Genomic DNA, 27506 nt, shown 5'->3' on the forward strand with positions numbered 1-27506 from the left:
AGTGGCAGCTATTCCTGTTCCTCGCACAGTGAGCCCGGATACTTGTTCCATTCCCTCTTCAAGTTACCTGTTTATTGACGGCTGATAACGTCTATGAATCGAGCTCTGCAGTTACCACGTGAAATTTGTACTGTCCTTGCTGTCTGCGAAATTAAGAAAGCCTGAATTGGTAAGCTCACGTTGACAGTGTAGCACCTCAAATACAGTGACGGAAAAAAAAGTCACAACACTAATAGATAATGTAGGGGAATGAAATTTCAGTAATACATTTGTATTTAAGTGATTGACATGGCGAGCTCATATGTTAATGTAAGCCACTGAAAATGTGAAACTTTGATGCAATAATAACCAGCGTAATCGCCACAATGTTGAATGTAAGCATGAAAACGCGGTTGCATTGTGTTGTACAGGTGTCGGATGTTAGTTTGTGGCATAAAGTTCCATGCCTGTTGCACTTCGTCGGTCAGTAAATGGACAGTCAATGCTGTTCGTGGATGACGCTGGAGATGTCCGATGATGTCCCATATCTGCTCGACTGGACCAGGCCAATGCGACACTCTGTAGGGCATGTTGAGTTACAACAGCGGAATCAAGGTGAGCGTGATCCTGTTGGAAAACACCTCCTGGAACGATGTTTATGAATGTCAGGCAACAGATTGGCTTCCAGATGCGTAGTCAGAATGCTTGGGATAAAAACGAGAGTGCCCCTGCTGTCATGCTAAATTGCATCCACGATCGTAGCTCCAGATGAGTCTAGCACGGAGACAGGTTGCTTGCAGGCCCTCAGCTAAGCTCCTCCTAACCAACAAAAAAATGGTTCAAATGGCTCTGAGCACTATGGGTCTTAACTTCTGAGGTCATCAGTCCACTAGAACTTAGAACTACTTAAACCTAACTAACCTAAGGACATCACACACACATCCATGCCCGAGGCAGGATTCGAACCTGCGACCGTAGCGGTCGCGCGGTTCCAGACTGAAGAGCCTAGAACCGCTCGGCCACACCGGCCGGCTCCTAACCAACAAACGACCATCACTGGGACTTAGACAGAATATGGTTTCATCAGAAAACATAAAAGACCTTCATCCTGAAGCTCTCCTCCATTAAACTCTCGCTTGACATCGCTGAAATCGCAAATGGCAGTGGTTAGAGGTCAGTGGGATGTACGCAACAGACCGTCTGGCTGGGAGCTGTCCTTGAAGTAATCGATTTGTAACACTTCGTTGAGTCACCGTGATACAAACTGCTGCTTAAATTACCGCTGCAGATGCAGTACTATGCGCCAGAGCCGTACGCCGAACATGATGGTCTTCCTCGAGTTATTGCCACGGGGCTGTCTTGGAGCCCGTTCTCGTGACCAACACTGCCAGCAGTCATGCACAGTAGTTACATTCCTGCCAAGTGTTTTGATACATCACCAGAGGAACATCGAGCTTCTCGTACCCCTGTTACACGACCTCATTATAGCTCAGTGAGATGTTGATACGGGGTTTCTGTCGGCTTAAAGGCATTCTTTGCCAACATCAACTCACCATGTCCAGTCTCAAGGGTAACTAATGCTCACGACCGGTACAAGATATATGTAATACGAACCTGACTTACACCCTCTTAGTGACGCTACTTGCCCCAGTTTTTCGCGGCTGGCGCAAAATTTCAGTTGACAACATTTTTCATCTGTAGAAAGACTCCTACAGACTTTCGTTTATGTCGCACAAATTCATCTTGGTTTTGCGAATTTTTCCCTCAGTATATAAAGAGCTTACCCTTAAATAAAAAAAACGGTTCTAGGCTCTTCAGTCAGGAACCGCGCTGCTGCTACGGTCGCAGGTTGGAATCCTGCCTCGGGCATGAATGTGTGTGCTGTCCTTAGGTTAGTTAGGTTTAAGTAGTTTTAACTCTAGGGGACTGACGACCTCAGATGTTAAGTCTCATAGTGTTTTGGGCCATTTGAACCATTTGAACCTTAAATAAATAACAGTATTCGCCTGTACCATCAAGTGTCTGGAATCGATATCGAAGAGCTTTGTCACGAGTACGTTGTGGCGCTAGTAGTCTGTGGCTGAGACGGAAGTTGGGCAGCGTTGGCTGCTGTGCGGCTTCAATCACGAGCCTCCGTATGAACTAGGAAGGAAACACACGGTCAGCTGCACATTCATTCGTAGCGGCTGGCCGGTGTGTTGAAGTTATTATGGCCGTGATTCCTGAACAAGAAGGGTTGTCCTGCACTATTCGCACGGAGTGTAGTCTGTTTCTTTGATTGCCACTTCTCGGTGCCATTCACGGTGGACTGGAACTACATGGATGTAGCAGAGTAACAGACATTGGGGTTAAACTGTCGTTCTGTTGTTAACTCGAGGCCATAGTGCAAGGGGTGTAAGCTCACGGATTGCCACAGTCACTGCCGTGGTGTGTGTGTGGAGTAGGCCCCAGGGAAATGTGAGCACGGTCCTCAGGTCTTCAGGTCGATCATGTGTTGTTCTGTCGGTCATTATGGTTGCTACAGCGTTGTGTATTTTAGGGTTGTAGCGGTCATCTGTACCATGTTCGTAGTGATGGAGTTGGCTTTTCTTTTTTTTTCTTTGAGTCATCGGTCTTCTACATGGTTTCATGGAGAGGTCCTGTGTTAGCCTCTTCGTCTCACAGTAGTTCTTGCAATCTACGTCTTCAATTGTTTGCTGTATGTATTCCAATCTCTGTCTTCCTCTACAGCTTTTTCTCTCTACGGCTCCTTCTAGTACCATGTAAGTCATTCGCTTATATCTTAACAGATGTCCTTGTCAATGTTTTCCACACATTCCTTTCTTCTCCGAGTCTGCTCAGAATCTCCTCATTCCTTACCATATCAGTCCACCTAAGTTTCAACATTCCTCTGTAGCGCCACATCTCAAATGCCTCAATTCTCTTCATTCCGGTTTTACCACCGTCCGTGTTTCACTACTATAAATTGCTGTGCTCCAAACGTATATTCTCAGAAAGTTTTTCCTTAGACTAAAGCATATGTTGATACTAGTAGACTTCTCTTGGCCAGGAAATCCCTTTATGCCAGTGCTAGTCTGCTTTTGATGTCCTACTAGCTCCGTCCGTCATTGGTTATTTTACTGCCTAGGTGGTAGAATTCGTTTACTTCATCTACTCCGTGACCATGACTCATAATGTTAGGTTTCTCGCTGTTCTCATTTATGCTACTACACATTACTTTCGTCTTTCTTCGATTTACCGTCAGACCATATTCAATACTCATTAGACTGTGCATTCCATTCAGCAGATCATGTAATTCTTCTTCACTTTCACTCAGAACACCATCGTCATCAGCGAATCGTGTCATTGATATCCTTTCACCTTGAATTTTAATTCCACTTCAGTACTTTTCTTTTATTTCCACCATTAAATTTTCGATGTACAGAACAGCAGGGCGAAAGGCTATATCCCTGTCTTACACCCTGTTTAATCCGAGCACTTCGTTCTTGCTCGTCCACTCTTATTATTCCCTCTTGGCTCTTATAGGTATTGTATATTACCCTTCTCTCCGTATAGGTGACCCCTATTTTTCCAGAATTTCAAACACCTTGCATCATTTTACATTGTCGAACGCTTTTCCCAAGTCGACACACGCTGTGAACGTGTCTTGACTTTTCTTTAGTCTCACTTCCAAAATCAACTGTAACGTCAGAGTCGCCTCTCAGATGCCTTTATCTTTGCTAGAGCCAAATTGGTCGTCATCTAACACGTCCTCAATTTTCTACCACCCGTGAATTAGTGTCTTGCTAAACTCTGTATGTCACTTCATTGGTATCTCGTATAAGTGAGAGGGCCTATTACGCGACGCCAAGTTTCATTCTCGTTCCCTCCCATTTGCTAAAACTGCTGTTAAGGGTGGGTTGACATTATTTACGTCTGATGTCATGCGTTTATGTGCAGCAAAGGACTGTAATGCTCTGTTAATCTCTGAGATTTACTTTTATACATTCCATAAGTTCTTGTGTTTTCTTTGAATTCGTAAGGTTTAAAGCGCCAGTTGTGCCGGGATATGCGAGTATTTCGATGTGTCACAAGTGAACTGACGTACTCGCTGTGTATGTTCTGGTGTTAAGCTGCGTGAATATTCACTTTAAACGATTTTTTGAAACAACTGTCTTAATAATTTCAGTTTTTAAAGTCGCCAACAGCATTGAGCTTGTCACGTTTCGTGTATATTTGTTCCTCGATAGTATGTGCGTGTCTTACTTTGTTATTTGTTATTTCAATATAATCAGTATGAGAGATTATTGTGATAAATTCTGATATGAGTCATAACATTAAAAATTTGTTGTCTTGGAACCAAATGTAATAAATTTATTTTGAGATCTGACTGTTGTGAGCAGTCACTGCGAATTCGGTTCTGTAATTATATCTAAGTTCAGTCTGGTTTCTTTTAGTAAATGATGAACTGAAGTTTGTTCAGGAAAAGCACCAACATCTTCCACTTCCTGACATTCCCAAGCTCCCTGCTGTTTCAAGTATCATTTAATTAATAAAAATAAAATGTTATATTCATATAATTTAAATTTTGATATGCTAATTAATTTAGGCTCAGAGAAACTTTCTGGCCAAAATTTATATGTTTAGTTTCGTTGGACTGTTCAAGGACAGGTATCAATGACATCCCCAGCGACAGGAGTTGCTGTAGCCACAGTTTCAGTCTGATGCTATCAATCGTTAATTCATTACTTGAAATTCAAAAGATTCTGGGTAATAAGAAGCAACCGTTGCTCTTTTGAAAGCAGCTACTACATTGAGGTTTTCCTATCCCATAAACAGTGGGTGCTAAGTGAATGCAGTTCGGGCGACTCCTCCCGGTTATGAAAGCGAGCGAACCCAGTGCGGGTTCGGGGGTAAGAATAGGCCCGCGGTATTCCTGCCTGTCGTAAGAGGCGACTAAAAGGAGTCTCAAACGTTTCGATCTTATGTGATGGTCCCCTGTCGGGTTTTACCTCCATATCTCAAAATTTTTCCGAAGAGCGAGCCGATTGGGGAAGGGCGCCTTACTTGGTGCATTATGTCCATCTTGCGTTGAGAACTTTCGCCAGCTTATTCGTCGTTGCACTGCAGTCCTGCCCGCTCTCCAGCTCTTGGGCATGGATACGTTCCTGCGTGCACTTTCTGCCAAGCAATGTGCAGGGCCATTTGCTGCACTGACGGCGACCATGGACCACATGTCACCTAACATCCAGCACGGTAGCCAGTCCTGTTGGTTGTAGCCCCCTGACAACACAGGGATCGCTCTACTGATGCCTGCGCCGTTAACTCCCCACGTATGCCAAGGAGTGGATGCCCATCTCCCTGGGGCATCGGGACTCCCGGCAGTGGCCATCCTGCCAGGTGGCCTTTGCTGTGGCTGGGTGGCGCCCGTGGGGAGGGCCCTTGGTCGGAGTAGGTGGCATCAGGGTGGATGACACGCAGTGAAGCGTGGCACATATTCTCTTGCTGGTGGCCAGCCACCAGCAGTCTCTAAGCGTTCGAGGGCCCATTTTAAAGGTAACGTTTATGACCCCAAATCGTTCCCCTCCCTCGCCACACCATGGGAGGAACGAAAGTCATTGAATGAAAGTGAGACGTATTCACCCAGGTATCTTGTCTGTACCAGAGCTGATGGGGAATCCTTTATATTCGTGAAGCCTCAGTTCTTTGGAGAGCATTTAGAGGACAAGTTTGGGGAGGTGGATGGCTTGTCCAAAATGCGGTCTGGATCGGTGTTGATAAAAACGGCATCCTCCGCCCAGTCACGAGCCTTGCTCGCTTGTAATAAGCTGGGGGATGTCTCCGTTACTATCACGCCCCATAAAAGTTTGAATATGGTCCAGGGCCTTATCTTCCACAGGGATCTCCTTTTACAGTCCGATGACGAGCTGCGCGCCAACTTGGAGCGACGAGGTGTCCATTTCGTCCGGCGCGTCCACTGGGGTCCGAGGTATCATCAAGCTGCCACCAAGGCCTTCATCTTGGCCTTCGAGGGTGACACGTTACCTGAAAAGGTCAAGGTGATGGTGTACCGTTGTGATGTCAAGCCATATATCCCTCCCCCGATGCGGTGCTTCAAGTGTTGGAAGTTCGGCCATATGTCTTCACGATGTGCTTCCGGCCTCGTATGTCGCGATTGTGGTCGACCATCCCATCCTGATCATCTCTGTGCTCCGCCTCCCATCTGTGTGAACTGTGGAGAGCACCATCCGCCTTGCTCGCCGGACTGTCCGATTCTGCAGAAGAAGCGGAAAATCATGGAAATCAAGACCCTCGACCGACTGACGTACACTGAGGCGAAGCGGAAATATGATCGGCTTCATCCAGTGCGTATGACATCTTCTTATGCCGCAACTGTCACTCCTGCTACAGTTCCATCAGCTCTCAGAGTCGAAGGCCCACACCTGCCCCCTTGATGGTGGGGGGCACTAAACTCCCTGTTGCTCCTGCTCCATCTACTTCAGGAGCAACCCCCCCCCCCAACCATCAGGGACATCAGTTCCCCCTTCCCAGCCGGAAAAGCGTAAGTCTTCTTCGGCTCCTCTCGCCAGGAAGGGGTCCCTTGGGGACCTCCCTTCGCAAGTTCCAACCGGTATAAAAGCAGACAACCGCAAGTGTCTCAAACAACCACCGGTCCCTGGTTGTAGGGCCTCACGATCGTCGTCTGTCCCTGAGACTGACCCAGTGAAGCCCTCCCAGCCTGAACCACCGAAGGCACAGCGAGAGAAACAGAAGAAGAAGAAAGTCCCCAAGGCTAACGACATTGCGGTGGCACCATCCCACCGCTTCCTACAAGCTCTGCATCTGAGGACGAGGTGGAGATTCTGGCGTCCGCTGAGGACCTCGATCTCGTCGGTCCCTCAGACGCCATGGATAGCGGTAGCACCGGTGCTCAATTGGAGGCAGCAGGTGACCCAGCGGCGTAGTCTGCCTTCCCATTCCCGTCACGCCTTTCTCAGACATGGACAATACCATCCTCCAGTGGAACTGCAGCGGTTTCTTCCACCATCTAGCTGAGCTAAGACAAAGTATCAGCCTTCACCCTTTCTTCTGCATTGCTATTCAGGAAACTTGGTTTCCAGCAATGCGAACCCCCGCCCTCCGTGGCTATCGGGGTTATTATAAGAACCGGGCAGCTTATGAAAGGGTGTCTGGTGGCGTCTGCATATATGTCCTTAACTCTCTTCACAGCGAGTCTGTACCTCTACAAACAGCTTTAGAGGCTGTCGCTGTTCGGGTGTGGACGCCACAAGCTGTTACCGTCTGCAGTCTTTGCCTTCCCCCGGATGGTGATGTCCCACAGCAAGTCCTGGCTGCTCTGATAGCCCAATTGCCGCCACCTTTCTTGTTACTGGGCGACTTTTAAATGATGGTTCCTTCACACACTTCAATGTGGCGCATGGCACGTACTCCGCCATCGACCTTTCCATTTGAAGCCCTAGCCTCTTACCGTCTGTCCAATGGAGAGTGCATGACGACCTGTGTGGTAGTGACCACTTTCCGATCTTTCTGTCACTGCCACAGCGTCAGTCTTCTCTGCGCCCTTGCAGCTGGGCTATGAATAAGGCTGACTGGGACTTGTTTTCCTCCACTGCCGCTATTGAGCGTCTCTCTAGTGATGACATTGATGATGTGGCACAATCGGTCACCACCGGCGTCGTTGCTGCCGCCGAATCTGCCATTCCCCGTTCTTCTGGGTCCCCTCGGTGGCGGACTGTGCCTTGGTGGACGCCTGAGATCGCTGAAGCGATTAAAGGTCGCCGGCGGGCGCTACAGCGTCACAAGCGACATCCCTGCATTGAACACCTCATCACCTTCAAACGGCTGCGTGCGCGAGCCCGCCGCCTTATCCGCCAAAGCAAGCAGGAGTGCTGGGAGCGGTATGTGTCCACCATTGGCCTCCATGTCTCTCCATCGCAGGTGTGGGTCAAGATCCGACGCCCCTATGGCTATCGGACCACTGTCAGCGTCCCTGCGCTCTCACTGAATGGAGCAGTTTGTACTGACTCCGACGTCATTGCAAACCGCTTGGCAGAGCATTTTGCTCGGAATTCCGCTTCTGCCAATTACCCCTTGGCCTTCCGCTCCATTAAAGAGCGGATGGAACGTCGGGGCCTTTCTTTTCGCACCCACCATCCTGAATCGTACAATGTTCCATTCAGTGAGTGGGAATTTCGCAGTGCCCTCGCCGCTTGTCCTGATACCGCTCCTGGGACAGATGGCATCCATTGTCAGATGCTGAAACACCTTTCAGTGGACTGCCAGCGACGCCTCCTCGACCTTTACAACCGTATTTGGGTCGAGGGGGAGTTTCCGTCGCAGTGGCGGGACAGTATAGTTATCCCCGTTTTGAAAGCTGGAAAGAACCCTCTGGAGGTGGACAGCTACCGTCCTATTAGCCTCACCAACGTTCTTTGCAAGTTGCTTGAATGGATGGTGAGCCGGCGGTTGAATTGGGTGCTGGAGTCTCGGGGCCTTCTGGCTCCGTCTCAGGGTGGGTTCCGTAAAGGCCGCTCCGCCACCGACAATCTGGTGAGTCTGGAGTCGGCCATCCGTACTGCCTTGGCCCGCCGTCAGCACCTGGTCGCTGTCTTTTTCGACATGCGGAAGGCATACGATACGACATGGCGTCATCACATACTTTCTACGCTTCATGGATGGGGTCTTCGGGGCTCTCTGCCGATCTTTATCCGAAATTTTCTGTCGTATCGTACCTTCCGCGTGCAAGTCGCGGCCTCTCATAGTTCCTCCCGTGTCCAGCAGAACGGGGTACCACAGGGATCTGTCCTCAGTGTCTGCCTGTTTTTAATCGCAATAAACGGGCTCGCTGCAGCGGTGGGAAATTCTGTCTCCGCTTCCCTGTATGCTGACGACTTCTGCCTTTTACTACAGCTCTACTGGCATTGCAGCTGTTGAACGTCAGCTACAGGGCGCTATCCGCTAGGCGCAGTCTTGGGCTGTAGGGCATGGTTTTCAGTTTTCGGCTGCCAAGACCCGCGTTATGCATTTCTGCCGGCGCCGAACGGTCCATCCTGAGCCGCGGCTTTATCTTGCCGACGAACTCCTTGCTGTGGTGGAGACCCACATGTTTTTGGGTGTGGTTTTTGATGCCCGGCTGACTTGGCTGCCTCATATTCGGCAGCTTAAACAGTCGTGTTGGTGGCATCTAAATGCTCTGAGATGCTTGAGCCACACCCGCTGGGGCGCTGACCGATCTACCCTGTTACGGCTCTACCAGGCGTTAATCCAGTCTCGTCTGGATTATAGGAGGCTGGCTTATGGCTCAGCATCCCCATCTGCGCTGCGGGTACTGGATCCAATCCTCCACAGCGGAATACGCCTTGCCACTGGTGCTTTCCGGACCAGCCCACTGGTCAGCATACTTGCGGAGGCAGGTGTCCCTCCATTGCGGTTCAGGCGCCAAAATTTACTGGCCGCTTATGCTGCCCATGTTTTTAGCTTGCCCGGGCATCCAAACTGTCGTCTCCTGTTCCCGCGATCGGTCGTCCATCTGCCAGAACGTCGGCTCCGGTCAGGTTGTATGATCGCTGTCCGCGTCAAAGAGCATCTCTCTGGGCTTAGGGATTTCACTGCTCCTCTTCCTTTTCGGGCCACTTTGCGTACAACTCCATGGTGTGTTCCTCGCCCTTGCCTTCGGCTCGACTTGGCACAGGGCCCGAAGGACTCAGTCCCTCCAGAGGCCTTCCGCCGCCGCTTTTATTCCATCCTGGCCACGTATCAGGGCTCTGGCATTGTTTACACTGACGGCTCGATGGTTGCTGGTCGTGTCGGTTATGCACTAACTCTAGGGGACCAGTACGAACAACGATCCTTGCCGGCTGGCTGCAGCGTTTACACTACTGAGCTGGTCGCCATCTTTCGTACCCTAGAGTATATCCGCTCCCGCTCAGGTGAGTCCTTCGTGATCTGTAGCGATTCCCTGAGCGGTTTACGAGACCTCAACCAGTGTTTCCCTCGTTCTAGTCTGGTGATGGCTATCCATGAGTCCCTGCATACTCTTGCCCGTTGAGGCCGCTCTGTGGTCTTTGTGTGGACCCCCGGTCATGTCGGTATCCAGGGCAATGAACGTGTTGACCGCCTGGCCAAACAGGCCACCAGTGAACCTACTCTAGACATTGGCCTTCCGAAGACTGATTTGAGGGCAGTCTTATACCGCAAAGTTATCTCGCTTTGGGACGCTGAATAAACTCCGTGCCGTCAAGGAGACGACGACTGTGTGGCACTCCTCCTTGCGAGTCTCTCGCAAGGAGTCTGTCGTCCTCTGACGACTGCGCATTGGGCACACACGGATGACCCACGGCCACTTATTGCGCCGTGAGGACCCCCCTCCCTGTCGCTGCGGCTCGATATTGACGGTGGTCCACATTTTGTTGGACTGTCCACTTTTATCTGTGCTCAGGCAGACGTTTGCACTGCCTGACACGCTCTCTGCCCTTTTAATAGATGACTCTGCAATGGTGGACTCAGTTTTGCGTTTTATTCGGGCATGGGGTTTTTATTGTTTAATCTGAGTGTTTATGTTTTTTAGTGTTGATTCTGGCTTTTAGCCTCTGCTTTTAAACTGAGTTTTTAATGTCTTCTTGGTGGTTGGCTTTTCCTCTTTTTTTTCTCTATGGTCGGCCAACCACCGTCACACTCTGTGTGTTTTAATTTGTTTTGTCTGATCTTTGTCGGAGTATTTCTTGTCCTGTGTCGTCTGGTGTCTTTCCTGTTGTTCGTTTTTTATTCTCTTTGGGTGGTGTTTTTTTTTTTTTTTTTTTTTTTTTTTTTTTTTTTTTTTTTTGGAAAAAGGGACCGATGACCATAGCAGTCTGGTCCCTTTAATCTCACAAACCAACCAACCAACCAACTAAAGCGAGCGAGGTGGCGCAGTGGTTCGTCCACCAGACTAGCATTCGGGAGGACGAGGGTTCAAACCAGCGACCATCCAGATTGAGGTTCTCTGAGACTTCTGTAAATCTCTCTAGACAAATGCCGACATGGTTCCTTTGAAAAGGCACGGTCACTTTCCTTCCTCATCCGTGACATCATCCGAGCTTGTTCTCCGTCGCCAATCACCTCGATGGCTGCAGGACGTTAACCCAATCTTCCTTTCTTTCCTTCCCCACCTGGTCCAGCGTGCGACCGTAGACACTGGTACCATTGGTGCATAGGTTTGGTGTCGTGCAGACTTTGGCCGTATCCAGTATTTTTTTTAAACTAACTAATACAACTGCGAGCTCACCTTGCCCTACTCTCATTCTGTACCTGAAATCCGTTTGGATCATATCTTGGTGGAGGTGAGTCGCCCTGTACAAGACGTCTGTTAGTAGAAGAGCCGTTAGCCTATCTCTTTCCCGATACAAGCTGAAACGTAAGTTTAACGACTTTTAGCGAGCAGAGCAAGTCAGGAATTCCTCTGTGCATTGATCCATATTTTACGAAAAATTAATTTTACCGCCCATGTCGCGATGTTATTGGCAATTCATTGCCACCGTAAGTGCCATAATGGCAAAACTGCCACCTACTGATCAGCCAAGCCAGGTAAAGAACCTTTGTCAGGAGTTCAGTTCTCCATACGGTTTCTCATCCTTGATACGCCAACTCTTGCTCTTTCGAACACTTACCTGTACTTCGGCCTTGTTAATTATACTTGCCCTTGCCATATCCTCAAGCATGTTCATAGCAGCGGTTGACTATGGTCAGAAGTAATGATTGTTGTGCTAATAACCCTATTTTTCAGCTTATGATTAAGATTTCTGTTGGCGATGCCCGTGAATCAATAAGATGCAGTACCGCTTTTTTGTACTAAATACAATAAGTAATCAAATGTCTCCGGACACCTGCCTGAATATAACTTACAGGTTCGTGGCACCTTTCATCGGTAATGGTGGAATTCATTATGGTGTTGGCCCACCATTAGCCTTGATGACAGCTTCCACTCTCGCTTCATACGCTCAATCGGGCGCTGGAAGGCTTCTTCGGGAGTGCTGCACTGAGGAGAGGTATTGATGTCGGTCGGTGAGGCCTGGCACGAAGTCGGCGTTCCAAAACATCCGAAACGTGTGCTACAAGATTCAGGGCAGGACTCAGTGCAGGCCAGTCCATTACAGGGATGATATTGTCGTATGACCCCTCAGCCACAGGCCGTGAATTTTGAACAGGTGCTCGACCGTGTTGAAAGATGCAACCACCATCCCTAAATGTTCCTCAACGGTGGGAAGAATGAAGGTGCTTAAATCATCAATGTAGGCATGTGCTGTGATATTGCCACGCCAAACAACAAGGGCTGCAAGCCCCTCCATGGAAAACACGACCACACCATAACACCAGTGCCTCCGAATTTTACTGTTGGCAGTAGACACGCTGGCAGACGACGTTTACCGGACATTTGTTATATCCACACCCTGCCATCGGATCGCCACATTGCATACCGTGATTCGCCACTCCACACAACGTTTTTCTACCGTTCAATTGTTTAAGGTTGAAGCTCCTTACACAAAGCGAGGCGTCGTTTGGCATTTACCAGCGTGATGTGTGGCTTATGGGCAGCCGCTCGAACATGGAATCAAAGTTTTCTCACCTCCCGCCTAACTGTCATAGTACTTGCAGTGGATCCTGATGTGGTGTGAATTCCTGTGTGATATTCTGAATAGATGTCTGCCTATTACACGTTACTACCTTCTTCAGCTGTCGGTGATCTCTGTCAGTCAACAGACGAGGTCGGCCTGTACGCTTTTATGCTGTAAGTGTCCTTTCACGTTTCCACTTCACACTTTTCAGAGCCCAGTTTCATCGGAAAAAGTGGACCTAGAAAAGTTGAGGAGTATGGAAATCTCGCGTATAGTCGTATGACACAAGTGACACCCAACCGCCTGACCACGTTCGAAGCTCGTGAATTCCGCGGAGCGCCCTATTCTGCTCTCTCGCGATGTCTGATAACTACTGAGGTCGCTGATATGGAGTACCTGGCAGTAGCTGGCAGCATAATGCTACTAATATGAAAAACGTATGTTTTTGGGGGTGTCCGGATACCTTTTATCACATAGCGGATGTGTTGAGGACGGATCAGAACTCCAAAAGGTAAACTTCCAGAGGTGGTAGTACGGACCAAGATACGAAAACTGTGTCCAGTGAAACTGGGCTCCGAAATGCGTGAACACTTGTCCTATGAAACACGTCCCTTTCTCTTCCGTATTCTGGGAGGACGTAGTGTGGACCATAATAAGAAAACAGTGTCCAGTAAAAATATATTCCAAAATTCATAACACAGCTGCTATGAGCTCTCGTTAAGATAAAATGTAAGTCCTTTGCAGTAGCTAAGATGAACAATTGGTCATAGTAGTTTGCGAGGTGCCGGGGCTAGTAGTGTATTTATCACTAAATTCTACTAGAATCCACATGTGTAAATCATGCTCTAAGCCCCCCCTATTCTAACTCCGACTTTTGCTGTTGCACAAGGATAAAACAAATACGCGAACTGACTCTAATCAACCCTGCTAGTGGAGTAGAAGAGAGTTTGGCACCTGCAATAATTTAATTTGATAAATAAGTTAAATAAACAAAGGTTTCATTAGCATAGTGAGGAATGATAGGGTTGCTCTATTGATTAACAGAAAGAAAGTTCTGTCCAAAATAACAATATGATTTATTAAGATTAAACGCAGAATAGTAAAAGAGACACAGGAAATATAAAACATCAAATTGGCTAAAATTGGAGATTCATACAAACACAGTAAAGGTGAAGTTGTCCCTAACTTAGATCGTGAGGTTTAAGACGAAGTGGTATGTGGAGCCAATTCCTTTCCACTCAAATCTCAAGAGAGACACACAGCTAACCCAATAGTAATTGCTGCTACTCGAAACTGAACAAAGTTAGAAAAGGATGAACAGGCGCGCTCTGCTGAGCTCTGATTATCACCTAGGAAAATCCCTATCTGCCGGTGCTGCGGACGTACATTACCAACAGTCTTCTTATCTCCCAGAACACGATCTGGCGTACCGCAGGCGAGGGCTGGTTGCTCCGACGTCCTCGACCGAAAGGCGACTGCCGACTACCCAGAGCACCCGTACAGGCCGAACACCGAACATTCCCGCCCCCACGACAGTGGCCGTGGTTACGTTCCAATCAGCAACTCGAAAACCGGCGGAAATTCCACTCCATTGCCGGAGCACTACCATTCCACCAATGGAGATTCTTGGCGCCAATTTCTGTGCTGATTTTGCAGAAAGTGCGGGAATTTTCCCGCCACAACTGCGTGGGTACACAAGTCATTCCCACGCCTCGCTGGTAGCCCGCCAGAAAGTGTTTTCGCAAAGTTTCTCTGAAGTAACGGAACCTCTAGCCCAGCCGCTACTTCACACCCCAGCGGGCGTGTCTCTTGACAATGTCGGCGTCTGAAAAGCATTCACTCGACTGCCTCACACACGTCGGCTTAACTCTCTCCCGTTCCACAGAGCCCGCCTGTCACCGGCCCACCCGGGTGACGAGAGACGCTGCGTGGGAAGTACGCGTGTTAAGGAAAAGCAACCCTCCACCGCATGCAACTAGAGAGGAGAATCGTAAGATAGAAATATGAGAGGGGGCTCATGCCACCTCTCATTGCCCCTACGCCATTTTAGATTGTAATTGGTGAGCGGTTGGCTCACTTAGGAGCAAGGTAGTGAGTCAATCGCCCAAGAACAATCTTACAAAGTGACTCCACATACCGCACTCTATAAAAAAGATCATTGCAACTGAAAAATGCAACTCATAGAGGGAGGATTATTTATGATGTAGCCAACTTCACCTTCTTAATATGGAACACTAACACTCACATCACACATCCATACCCAGGGAGCCCCTTCCAAACACCGATTCACGCAGACATTCACGCTCTAAACATGGCCCGGGCATCTGAGCCAAATATGGAGCAGTTTATTCTTTACAATCAGAGTTGGAGTGCTCCGCAATTAAATGCCCAAGATGTTACAACAATTTTAATCATTAAACTAACCTGACCTCACTCACACATGATAATATTTAAGTTAACAATCTCTTTGTGAGTTTTCAGAATCTAGTTACAACCTCCGATTCATTCTGTCTCCCTGCAGCAAGAATAACCTTTACAAAATGTTCCCTGAACTGATGGTCCATTCACAATGACAGTGGTGGTATCTGCTTCAGTTTATAGGGACTTCAGGCACACTGTTAGCATACACACAACAATAAACACAAAATACAAAAAAAACATGATGTGGAGAACAATACAGTAATCTGTAATAAGAATTACAGTGTAAAACACAAACGCATACAAGGTATAACATACATTACAGAAACAACATAAGAGAAAGAAATTTAAGAAAAACAAAAAAAACAAGGTTCATGGGGCATCAAATTGTGCGTGCACATTGCACAAAGTTCACGACTGTGCTGAGAATGAGGCACTAAATCACATTGTTAGAAATATCCGTGGCACTTCACAAATTCCACCGTACTGACATCACATAAGGCTAAACGTCGGGTGTAGTTGCTACGTTGTGGCAACAGCAATAGGGAGTTCTGGAGTGTCTGCAGTACGCTGTTGAGATTGTAGTCAGACCCACGCATATGATCACGGCAGTACGGTAGGAAGACACAGTGATAGGTTCTCCTCACGTCGATTAATTGTCTCTGAGATCTTCTTGTTGGGATACATCACTAGTCTAGGTCTCTTCTCTCGCTGGACAGAACTTTACGTTTCCCAATATTGCAGTTCGACGAGGGATGATGGCACGTGGAGTGACTCCACAAGTGTGTGAGGTCATCCATACAGGATCGAACTAGGAGCGACTATTGTTAAAAACTGCTCTCTAATAGAGAGGAGAAGTAAGACATGAGACCATACATTTGTTAGTGTGGCACGATACTGCTTTGTGTATGCAGATCGGCCAATGCTAGTGAGTTGTAAAAACCCAAACAGGTGAGTATAGAGCGTCCCTTTCTGTCCTGAGGCACATGAGGCGCTGGTTCTGACACGATATGTGATCTTCTTCGTGTACTCACGACAACGTGGTCTGCCGCAGGGAATCCCTCCAAGCGGCTGCCGCGTCCGGAGAGCTAGCAGGCTGTCGCGTGTCAGGGTCAACGGCCAGCCCCACTTTCGCTTGTGGCGGGGCAAGGGTCCCGTGTAATCCCTCAGGTAGGCAGCCGGGTGACTGTCAGCGTGTAGGACGGGACGCTCGCCCTCTAGCAGGTAGCCGAAGACCTCTTGTTTTTGCGCTGGCTGGCCTCTGCATTGCCACGTTCCTCGTCATCTGTACAATTCTTACAAAAGTCTTATGCCTAACTTTTTCCCATGACCTTCTATGTTATAATAAATTTACCTAATGAAACATTGATGGTCTGTCATTTCAGACACTCTTATCTTACTTTTATAGTTATTAATCTATGGCAATCATTATAACATCTAATCTAGACATGGAAATAATTTATTTTGATATACGTGTAGAGACCGATCTCAGTAAGTACATGGTGTGTGATAACTGATGCTTTGTAATGGATGAACAACTAAATGTGCGGGCCCGCACTAATATTACTATTAATTATATAGATCGACAGTAGACATGCTTCAAGAATTAACTACCATATCCCAACGATCTACATTCTACGTCTTTTAATTAAATTATGTTGTTATGCAGGTCTAAGTTTTACTGTGCTATAAAGAACATGCAACTACGCTACTTTCGCTCGCCCGTCGTCCCTCCATCTCGGGTCTGTGGTTTGGTGACCTGAAAAATAGCAACTCAACAGGCGCGCGCCACACTTGTGGTAGAAAACCCCCACAATATTAATCTAGTTATTGTTAAATCCTACAGTTTAACTTATCCTAGTATCGTACTTTCCCTTTTATTTATTTATTTATTTATTTTATTTTATTTATTTATTTATTTATTTATTTATTTATTTTTTTTATTTACCTTATACAATACCCTTACATAGTTCCTGTTACGCTGAGATGTCTTGCTGCTCGCCGCTATTGACGACAGTGATGTGCGCGCCGTACGACATGACCTCCGAGTTTTCATTACGCCTCACTGAAACTCCAGAGACTGGGTTAGCCATGGCTATACACGACAATAAATTTATAGTTGCAACTTCCTTCTCTATGTGAAGCGGTTTTCGCGATCGAAGTACACCTTTCCAGAAGCAATGTAATATGACCAAGCCAGGACTGGTTCCTGTTGAGGATTCAGACACCCAACACACGCCAGCTACACAGTATGTCACGAATATCCAAGTACAATTCCTTGGTGATTCATCTGTGACAAAAACGAGCAGCACGCTAAATCCCCAACCAGCACATTAGCATGGTAGGCTTTTATGCCCTCATTTCTCTCGTCTAGGGCACCATTAGAGTCAAATGCTCACAGGTTCACCCCGACTTGCAAGACAACGATACCGGCGCAGCTCTGCAAAAACTATACTGCCCATATTCACCCTCGAAATCGCGCAATATACCACAATCGTGCAGTGCACTGACGCGTGCCTGCAAGCATTGGTATGAACGTCTCACGAACTGGTTGTGGCCGCTATGGAGCGTATCACGACCCCTCAGAACGCTTCTAAGAGCACGTTCTTGTATGCGCCCGTTTGTGCGACGTCTCGTCACTCATCCTTATCCCTTAACATGGACACCAGATAGGAAAGGACAAAAACATTGCTCATGAAAAGGTAGTGTCTCCTACTCCATCGACATTGGAGATCGCAAACATAAACAAAAAGAGGATAGCAGCAGTAAATTCTTATGCAAGACAACGCCGCGTGTTAATACTTTAGCAATCTTAATCTATTAATGTAACGATTATTGTTCCCCGAACAAAGGTTCATATATTTGCCTATTCTACTATGTACATTTCTTACACTACTACTATTCTACGAACTCCTTTATGTGAGATATGTGGTGGAGTCCTATGGACTTCTTTCCTTTCAGCGTCTCCAATTCATAAGCATTGTGGTGAGCTGCTCTCCTTATACGGTACGGGCCGTTGTAAACAGAATAGAATTTTTGGCATTTCATTTTTTGTTTGTTCGAAAGTCGGAAAGACTTAACGAGCACCTTTTGTCCAATTTGGAAGTGTCGTAGACGAGCTCCCCTGTCGGCACGTCTCTTCCTGACCTCTGCTGCAGCCCGTATCCTCTTGAGAGCCAAATCCACTATGGCTTGGTGCTGCGTTCGCGCCCTTGGTGGGAAGTTTACGACCTTGGTTATCAAGTCCTTAGGAATCCGGTTTTTCAGTACTGTAATGGGTGCCAATCTTGTTATCCCATGGGGTGCCTCATTGATCACCTCCTGGAAGTCTTTAAGGAAAACGTCCCATGTCGTGTGCTGTTTGTTACAGTACAACCGGCACAAGTTTCCGAGTTCTTTAATAACCCGTTCTGCAGCATTCGAGCTCGGATGGTGTGAAGATATAAAAATGGGATCAATTTTACATCGACGCAACGTCTCCTTCCATGTTTTTGACTTAAACTGTGGCCCGTTATCAGAAATGATTCTACTCACATGACCAACCTGTGGTAGGAAATCCCGGATTAGGGCTCGTGATACAGTTCGTCCTGTCGCCCTCTTCAGTGGCGTAAAGGTAACGTATTTGGACGTTAGTTCAACAAACACTAATACGTAAGTATATCCTCTTCTTGTTCTTGGCAAAGGTCCCATTAAATCTGTTGCTGCTAATTGTCTTAATTTGGTCGGTACGATTGGGTATAATGGTGCCTGCATGCTCACAGTGGTGTGCTTAGCCTTTTGGCAGTCTTTACACACCGACAGTACCCTCCGAATTCGACGCTCCATGTTTCGAAAGTAACACATGGTCCTTAGTTTGAGATTGCACTTGCGTGGTCCGAAGTGTCCATAGCTGAGGTGAGTATGCCATATAACCTTGTTTATTAGGTGTTCAGGGATGCATACCCCCCATTCAGTGTCATTGGCATAATTTCGGTGGAAAATTATGCCTTTCCGCAAGAGGTAGAACTGCCTGACGGTGGCGTGTCTTCTGTCTATCCATTTCTGTTTCAATAACACTAGGGCAGGGTCCTTGTCTTGCTCCTTCTTGATGTCCTGCATACTACAGGTAATAAAATTTTCAAAGGCTACTTTCTGCATATAGTAAAGGCAGTAGTGATTTTCCTCCAGATCTTCTTCCATGTTGTGCTCAAATCCGATCGGTGACCGTGATAAGGCGTCTGCAATAATGTTCTGACTGCCGGGGATATATTCTATCGAAAAGTTGTACTGCTGTAGATATGATGCCCACCTAATGAGCCGCCTGTGATTAAGCTTTGCAGTCATCAAGAACTCGAGTGCCTTGTGGTCTGTGTAGACCCTCGTCTTGCGACCAAACAGAAGGTATCTGAATTTTTCAAACGCCCATACAATAGCCAGCGCCTCTAACTCGGTTACTGAGTAATTCCTCTCACTCTTGGCTAGTACTCTGCTAGCAAACGCAATTGTCTTCCACACCCTGTTTCCTTCATGTACATAGTCTTGGAACACCATGACACCCAGACCGGAGTATGAACTGTCCGTTACTATGCAAAGCTCTTCAGCTAAATTAGGGTGTGATAGGATGGGTGCTTGTAATAATGCGAATTTTAATGTTTTCCATTCGGATTCGGCCGCCTCATCCCATTCCCAAGGAATCTTCTTTCCTGTAAGTTGATGCAACCGAGGACTGCTCTGAGTTTTGACATGTATAAAGCGGTTGTAAAAATTTATGATCCCCAAGAACCCCCTTAACTGCTTCTTTGTCGTAGGAATGGGAAACTTTTCAATCGCTTCGATCTTTTCGGGATTTGGCGCAATGCCCTCACCCGTGATGATATGTCCTAGAAATTTCACAGAGGACGTCCCAAAATTCGATTTTTTGATATTGATAGTCACACCGTATTCCTTGAATGTCGCTAGGAGTTCACCGAGGACCGCATTGTGCTCTCCCCAAGATTTCTCCGCGATCAGCAAATCGTCCACATAGCTGGTGACATGACGTTTCAAATTATCGCTTAGTATGCCGTCCAGCCCCCGAATGAATGCGGCAGATGAAACGTTCAAACCAAATGGTAGACGACGAAACCGGTAACATCTTCCAAATGCTAAAAAGGCTGTGTACTGTCTGCAATTTGGATGGAGCTCGATCTGCCAGAAACTCGATTTTAGATCAACTGATGAGAAGATTGATATTCCATGGAAGTTTTGTAAGAGTTCCTCTAATCGTTCCGGTCTGTCTGTTTCGGGTTCTATTATGGTATTAATTTGTCGCGAGTCCAAGACTAAACGAATACTACCATCTGCCTTCTCGATTACTCTTAACGGGTTATTATAGGCTGAAGCCGTAGGTTCTATTATTCCTTCACTCAGCATTCGCGTAATTTCAGCTGCTACTTTCTGTCGATATGCCAAGGGGATTGGATAGGGTGGCACACGAAACTGGTTGTGCGGACGTACACGAAATTCATATTGGAAGTTCTTTATTGATCCTGTCTTGGGAAGGAAGACCTCCGCATGTTCTACTAGTAATTTATGAAGTTCTTTGCGGTGTTCGCCCCTTACATTCTTTATTGCTTCCACTTTTTCTCCTATTTTCTCCTTTATTTCTCCCATTATTCCGACTTCATTCTCATCCGTGTCCTCTCCCCTATCCGCAACGTCGTCCTGTTCTTCCTTTCTGTCTTTCAGACACGCATAGTTTATCCGAACACAGTTAGACGGTAGTTGAGCTGGGATCAGCTGATCGTCGAACTTAATGTGGACGGGATTCCCTTTCCTCAAAACCACTTCACCTCGTCCTAGATCAACTATCGCTTCATGTTCATTTAGGAAGTCCGTTCCTATTATCATGTCGATCGCCAGATTTGGCACGATCCAGAAGTTAGACTCTATTTTGTGTCCTTGGCAGGAGAATTCCAGTCTTGTTTGTTGGGTGACCTCCGTACATTTACCCGCTAATGCCCCTTTTATTTTGGTTTTCTTAACCGATAGGACAGGCCAGTCCATCTCCTGAGAGCACCTCTTGTATGCTGCCTCAGATATTGCTGTTATGTAGCTTCCACTATCTATTATCGCATTCAGACTCTTTTCAGCTATTGCTACTGTGATAAGAGGCTGCCGATCATGTCGAGGAGTTGCTTTATGTTCCTCGAGCAGGATTTCTGATAAATCTTCGTAATGTATCATCCGTAGTTGGCCAGGTCCGAGATTACGTGCGAAATTCCGGCGGCCTGTGTTCGCACTAGTCTGGCGTCAATCCCTAGTTAGGCTCCCCCTCCTCTGACGTGCATTAGGATTTGCGGGTCTGGTTTCAATCTCCTGGTTCCACCGTTGTCCTTGGTTTCGCTCTCTCCAATTACGGTCGCTTTGCCGTTCGTTATTCCTTCTATCCCAGATTCCTTGTCTAGATTGACCCTGCTCCCTGACGTTCTGGTTTCCGTGTCTTTGGTTTCCATAACCTTGAATAGCGTAACCTTGACTTCCGTAACCCTGGTTTCCTAACTGACCAGTGCGATTATGCAATCTGCTGTCGTCTTCTGTTCCTGGCCGGTGGTATTTGTTACTTTGCCCCTTCTTCCTGTCCTTTGCGTCTTGTTTATCAAAGACTACTTCGAGTTCGCGCAATAGAATCTTGAATGCTTCTATGTCAGCTCCACACTTGCCGACAAGTGTCTGTTGGTACCTAACTGGCAATTTGGAAAAGCAAAATTTAATGATTTCTCCGTTACTATATGGACTATCTAAAAATTGATTCTTCTTGAGTAAATCATCAAGAAATTTGGTTGCGCTCCTATGCCCGGACACTTCCAGTTCAGGACAAAATATTATTTCCTCTTTAATCCTATCTTGCGTTTCCTTTGACCAGTAGGTCCGCAGGAATGCACCAACAAATTCCTGATAAGTCCGACACGTCACTGCCACACCCCGCATCTTTTCCGCGGCTTGGCCTTCGATGTGTCCACACATGAATTCTAATTTTGCCTGGGTTGGCCATGATGCCGGTAATGAATTTGTAAACTGCATCACCCAGCTCTTCGGATGCATCGACCCTCCATTTTCTTTGAACTTCTGGAATTTCAGTATCGACAGGAAGTGATTGTGATCAAAATCCTGTCTGATCCTCGCACTGGTGTTGTCACTCGTTTCCGATACTTGCACGTCTGCTGAGTGTCCTGTTCTATCTTGCTGATAACTGTGATGTGCAACCTCTGTATCACAGTGGAAGTGGCACTCAGAATTCACTCTCCTAAGTGGGCTATAATTATTGGAGCTATTACTTGCTGTTTCTGCGTGTGCATTGTTAGTTCCGCACTCTGTCACTGGGCTAGAGCACGGCGGGCTTTTCCTCGGAGACACAATTCTGTGTACTCCATCGTGGGTATCCGAACGCGCAGTGCTCGTGTGCCCGTTTTGCTCTAGTTTTGCTATCCGACTCTCTACTTCTTCCATTCGTTTCGTGGAGTTCGCAACCGCGATATTACCTTGAGTTTTTAAGAATGCTAGGGATTTTGAGTGGGATTGTGTTGTACGTCGCAAGCGCCCTGCGAGTTTAGAAGTTGCTTCCGCGACTTTCATTGCCCCTGTTGCTGCAGTTTTGGCAAGGCCTGCTACTTTTTGTGCTACCGTTGACATTTGTTTTGCTTCTCCACATTCTTTCTTTATTGTTAATAATTCCCCACGAATTTCCCCTATATGCGAAATTATTGCCTCCGTGTCCTTCTTACGCTGTTCGTCAGCTTCTTCCTTCTCCTTCTTACGTTGTTTCTCCTCTTCTTCCTTCTCCTTCTTACGTTGTTTCTCCTCTTCTTCCTTCTCCTTCTTACGTTGTTTCTCCTCTTCTTCCTTCTCCTTCTTACGCTGTTCGTCAGCTTCTTCCTTCTCCTTCTTACGTTGTTTCTCCTCTTCTTCCTTCTCCCTCTTACGCTGTTCGTCAGCTTCTTCCTTCTCCTTCTTACGTTGTTTCTCCTCTTCTTCTTTCATTGATCGTAGGAAGCTCAGTATTGGGTTTACGTCATCTTCTTGATCCTCTTCAAACATGGGCGATGTAACTCTGGACACCTGGGCGCTAGAGCTCTGACGTGACCGAGCTGGCCTCTGTCTGCACTCGTTCGTTTGACTATAAACTTCTGCTACCGTCTCGACCTGTGTGCCTGTCTCTGTTTCATCCTCTACTTCACTATCATAATCACGGCCGCAACGCTGCTCTGAGATCGCGACCAAATCACCTTCCTCATCAATGCCCCTGGCGTCCTGTCCTGCTAAAAATGTGCCCATCTCATCTCCGAACCTATTCCCGTCAGTAAACTGCCCCTTATCCATTATGCTATCCTCTTTTGTTTTAGCTTCGCCCGATAATAGTCGTGCCTTACTTCTCGTTATCATTCATAAAAACAAATTCATCTAAAATGCACAATAAAATTAATCTACTCCATATATTTTTTACACATAAACATAAAATTTCAACAACGCTGTTCCAACGCTGTAATCACAAACACAATTTGATGTGGTACAGAAACCGCACACAAATCCGACAAAGTGCGATGCGGTACAGACACCACATCAGCGAAACACAAAAAAAACAATGAACAAAAAATATATACACTGAAAACAAAACTGTAGTCATGCGCCGCTACTTAAAAACTAAACGCGGAACTACCAGAAAAAAACTTGCGTATTAATTAAGCAAAAAAAATTCTGAGTGTCCCTACTAATATTACTGCTTGCTTATCAGAAGATTCGCAGGAAAGATCCTGGCAGGGTCGCCATATTATGCGAGGTGCCGGGGCTAGTAGTGTATTTATCACTAAATTCTACTAGAATCCACATGTGTAAATCATGCTCTAAGCCCCCCCTATTCTAACTCCGACTTTTGCTGTTGCACAAGGATAAAACAAATACGCGAACTGACTCTAATCAACCCTGCTAGTGGAGTAGAAGAGAGTTTGGCACCTGCAATAATTTAATTTGATAAATAAGTTAAATAAACAAAGGTTTCATTAGCATAGTGAGGAATGATAGGGTTGCTCTATTGATTAACAGAAAGAAAGTTCTGTCCAAAATAACAATATGATTTATTAAGATTAAACGCAGAATAGTAAAAGAGACACAGGAAATATAAAACATCAAATTGGCTAAAATTGGAGATTCATACAAACACAGTAAAGGTGAAGTTGTCCCTAACTTAGATCGTGAGGTTTAAGACGAAGTGGTATGTGGAGCCAATTCCTTTCCACTCAAATCTCAAGAGAGACACACAGCTAACCCAATAGTAATTGCTGCTACTCGAAACTGAACAAAGTTAGAAAAGGATGAACAGGCGCGCTCTGCTGAGCTCTGATTATCACCTAGGAAAATCCCTATCTGCCGGTGCTGCGGACGTACATTACCAACAGTCTTCTTATCTCCCAGAACACGATCTGGCGTACCGCAGGCGAGGGCTGGTTGCTCCGACGTCCTCGACCGAAAGGCGACTGCCGACTACCCAGAGCACCCGTACAGGCCGAACACCGAACATTCCCGCCCCCACGACAGTGGCCGTGGTTACGTTCCAATCAGCAACTCGAAAACCGGCGGAAATTCCACTCCATTGCCGGAGCACTACCATTCCACCAATGGAGATTCTTGGCGCCAATTTCTGTGCTGATTTTGCAGAAAGTGCGGGAATTTTCCCGCCACAACTGCGTGGGTACACAAGTCATTCCCACGCCTCGCTGGTAGCCCGCCAGAAAGTGTTTTCGCAAAGTTTCTCTGAAGTAACGGAACCTCTAGCCCAGCCGCTACTTCACACCCCAGCGGGCGTGTCTCTTGACAATGTCGGCGTCTGAAAAGCATTCACTCGACTGCCTCACACACGTCGGCTTAACTCTCTCCCGTTCCACAGAGCCCGCCTGTCACCGGCCCACCCGGGTGACGAGAGACGCTGCGTGGGAAGTACGCGTGTTAAGGAAAAGCAACCCTCCACCGCATGCAACTAGAGAGGAGAATCGTAAGATAGAAATATGAGAGGGGGCTCATGCCACCTCTCAAGTTCTCTACGAAATTTTCAAAAAATCTATTTTTTTGTTTTAAAATGTTCTTTGTAATTTCTACTGTATTCTAGAGCTGATCCAGAGTTCGACAGGAAATCAAGTATCGAGGTATAATGCGATCTGTAAAAAAAAAAAAAAAAGTGCCTCCGAAAACCATTCACAGCAGAAAAACAATTGTCGACTTGTAATCTGAACAACGGCGGAACAGGAATTATGGATATTATTATCGTGCTCGAACCTGAGACCGGATAGCCTGTTACAACTTTTGCACGAAGTAGGTAGAAAGACGTATCAAGCTAGCAGAGCAGCGGATGACAGAAGCTGCCAAAGAGGCCCGCAGCATCACAATGACCAAGAAGAAGATGCAAGGGGCTCTCTTTTTGTATTTGGAAGGATTGATGTATGGTTCATGTTTAGAGGCATGTTCAACTTAACTTCCAAAAACGTAGCCCTAAATTTTAAAGGCGTTTTTCTCAAAACTGTATGTTTCAAAGTGGCGACAAACACAGTTAGAGAATGGTACATACGATTTTAAACCTCTAAATACCGCGCGCGTCACAGTCTCACGAGATACCGCGGGCGGACCTGGGTTTCGCGTTTCCAAAATGGTACATCCGTACACTTTTGTAAGTATTATTACTTACATAATGTCAGTAGACTATAAGGACAGTAAATGTCACAGAAAAACACTATTTATTCTAACTTCGGTACCAGTTTAAGGGATAAAGATAAATGAATACGTAACTGTGCTTTATATTATAATAGCATTACTTTTGATTTCAGTAATGTATAATATCGAACAATTGTGGTATAAAGAATATACGTGTATTTCTCATATTCACTGAAAATAATGAGATTACAATTTACAACAACTATAATATGAAAACACTGAATCTCAATCACTCTGCACTTCCATTTCCCCATCTTCGCAAATTATTTGGCGTTTTGAGTGATTCTTATATAAAAACATTTCCATGTCGAATAGCGCACAGTAGTTTGTTATTAGTGTGTGGGCCACATTTCTGGCACGGAGCTACTCTTCTTTCATTCGATTGCCCGCTCGATTCGGTATTATTTGTTTCTCCGTAGTCTGAGAGAGATAAATATATATCCTTCAGTGAATTCTCAAGTTTTGCACGGTCTTTATAGTGTTCTTCAAGAAGCCCGAAAGCCTTATGTTCCAGGAAGTCCTGTCTACTATGTGTTTGGCCTATATTATTCCACATCCACAATATGTGTGCATTTATTCGTGCCTAGTTAAAAAATATGAAGAATATTGTCAGCTGCCACGTTTACGTTTTTCTTGAAGTCGAATAAAGGGAGCACTGTCGGTCAGCTGCAATCAAACCCCCCTTTGTATGGTTACGGTCCTTTATTGGAAGCACTTTTCCTCGTTTCTATGTCTATTTCCTCACAGTCATGCATTTTAGATAACAGGAGGACACATTTTTTCTTCTTTGGCATATTGGATACACAGGGTGCAATCGTCCTGGAATGCAAATAACGGGGAGCCCCTTCCTCGGCGTTTCAAATCCAAAAAGTCTGAGGCGATTTCTGTTTTATTCCCTTTTATCGTACGAAGAAATGTTACACCATTCTACAGAAGAAACTGCGACAGTGGATAGCTAATGTAGTAGTTGTCGGTGGTCACATTTCTGTGAGAAGGTAAGATGGGCTGAACCACTCGTTTGTCTATGTAGAACGGTTTGTTCGATTTAAAGAAAGGACCTTCCCCGTGATTGCTGTAGTACACCTCAAAGTTGTGCGCATAACATGTTCTACTGTCGCACATGGCATACAGTTCCGGGCATTACTTCGCCGCCTTGGCAGGCGTATATTGGATGAAACTACACCGACCTTGAAAGTGAAGCAGCATGTCATCAATGGTCACAGATTTTGATAGAGAGTGATGCTTTTACAGCTACTTTCAAAGTCCCTGTACATCTCAGTAAATGCTGCTGGTTTATCATACTTTTCTCGTATTTCCCTGGTCGCCCTCTCATCATACCTGATGTTTCTCAGTATGAACAGAGATCTACACTCCTGGAAATTGAAATAAGAACACCGTGAATTCATTGTCCCAGGAAGGGGAAACTTTATTGACACATTCCTGGGGTCAGATACATCACATGATCACACTGACAGAACCACAGGCACACAGGCACAGGCAACAGAGCATGCACAATGTCGGCACTAGTACAGTGTATATCCACCTTTCGCAGCAATGCAGGCTGCTATTCCCCCATGGAGACGATCGTAGAGATGCTGGATGTAGTCCTGTGGAACGGCTTGCCATGCCATTTCCACCTGGCGCCTCAGTTGGACCAGCGTTCGTGCTGGACGTGCAGACCGCGTGAGACGACGCTTCATCCAGTCCCAAACATGCTCAATGGGGGACAGATCCGGAGATCGTGCTGGCCAGGGTAGTTGACTTACACCTTCTAGAGCACGTTGGGTGGCACGGGATACATGC

Source organism: Schistocerca nitens, chromosome 5 (genome assembly GCF_023898315.1).
Source record: "Schistocerca nitens isolate TAMUIC-IGC-003100 chromosome 5, iqSchNite1.1, whole genome shotgun sequence".
Taxonomy (NCBI): Eukaryota; Metazoa; Arthropoda; class Insecta; order Orthoptera; family Acrididae; genus Schistocerca; species Schistocerca nitens.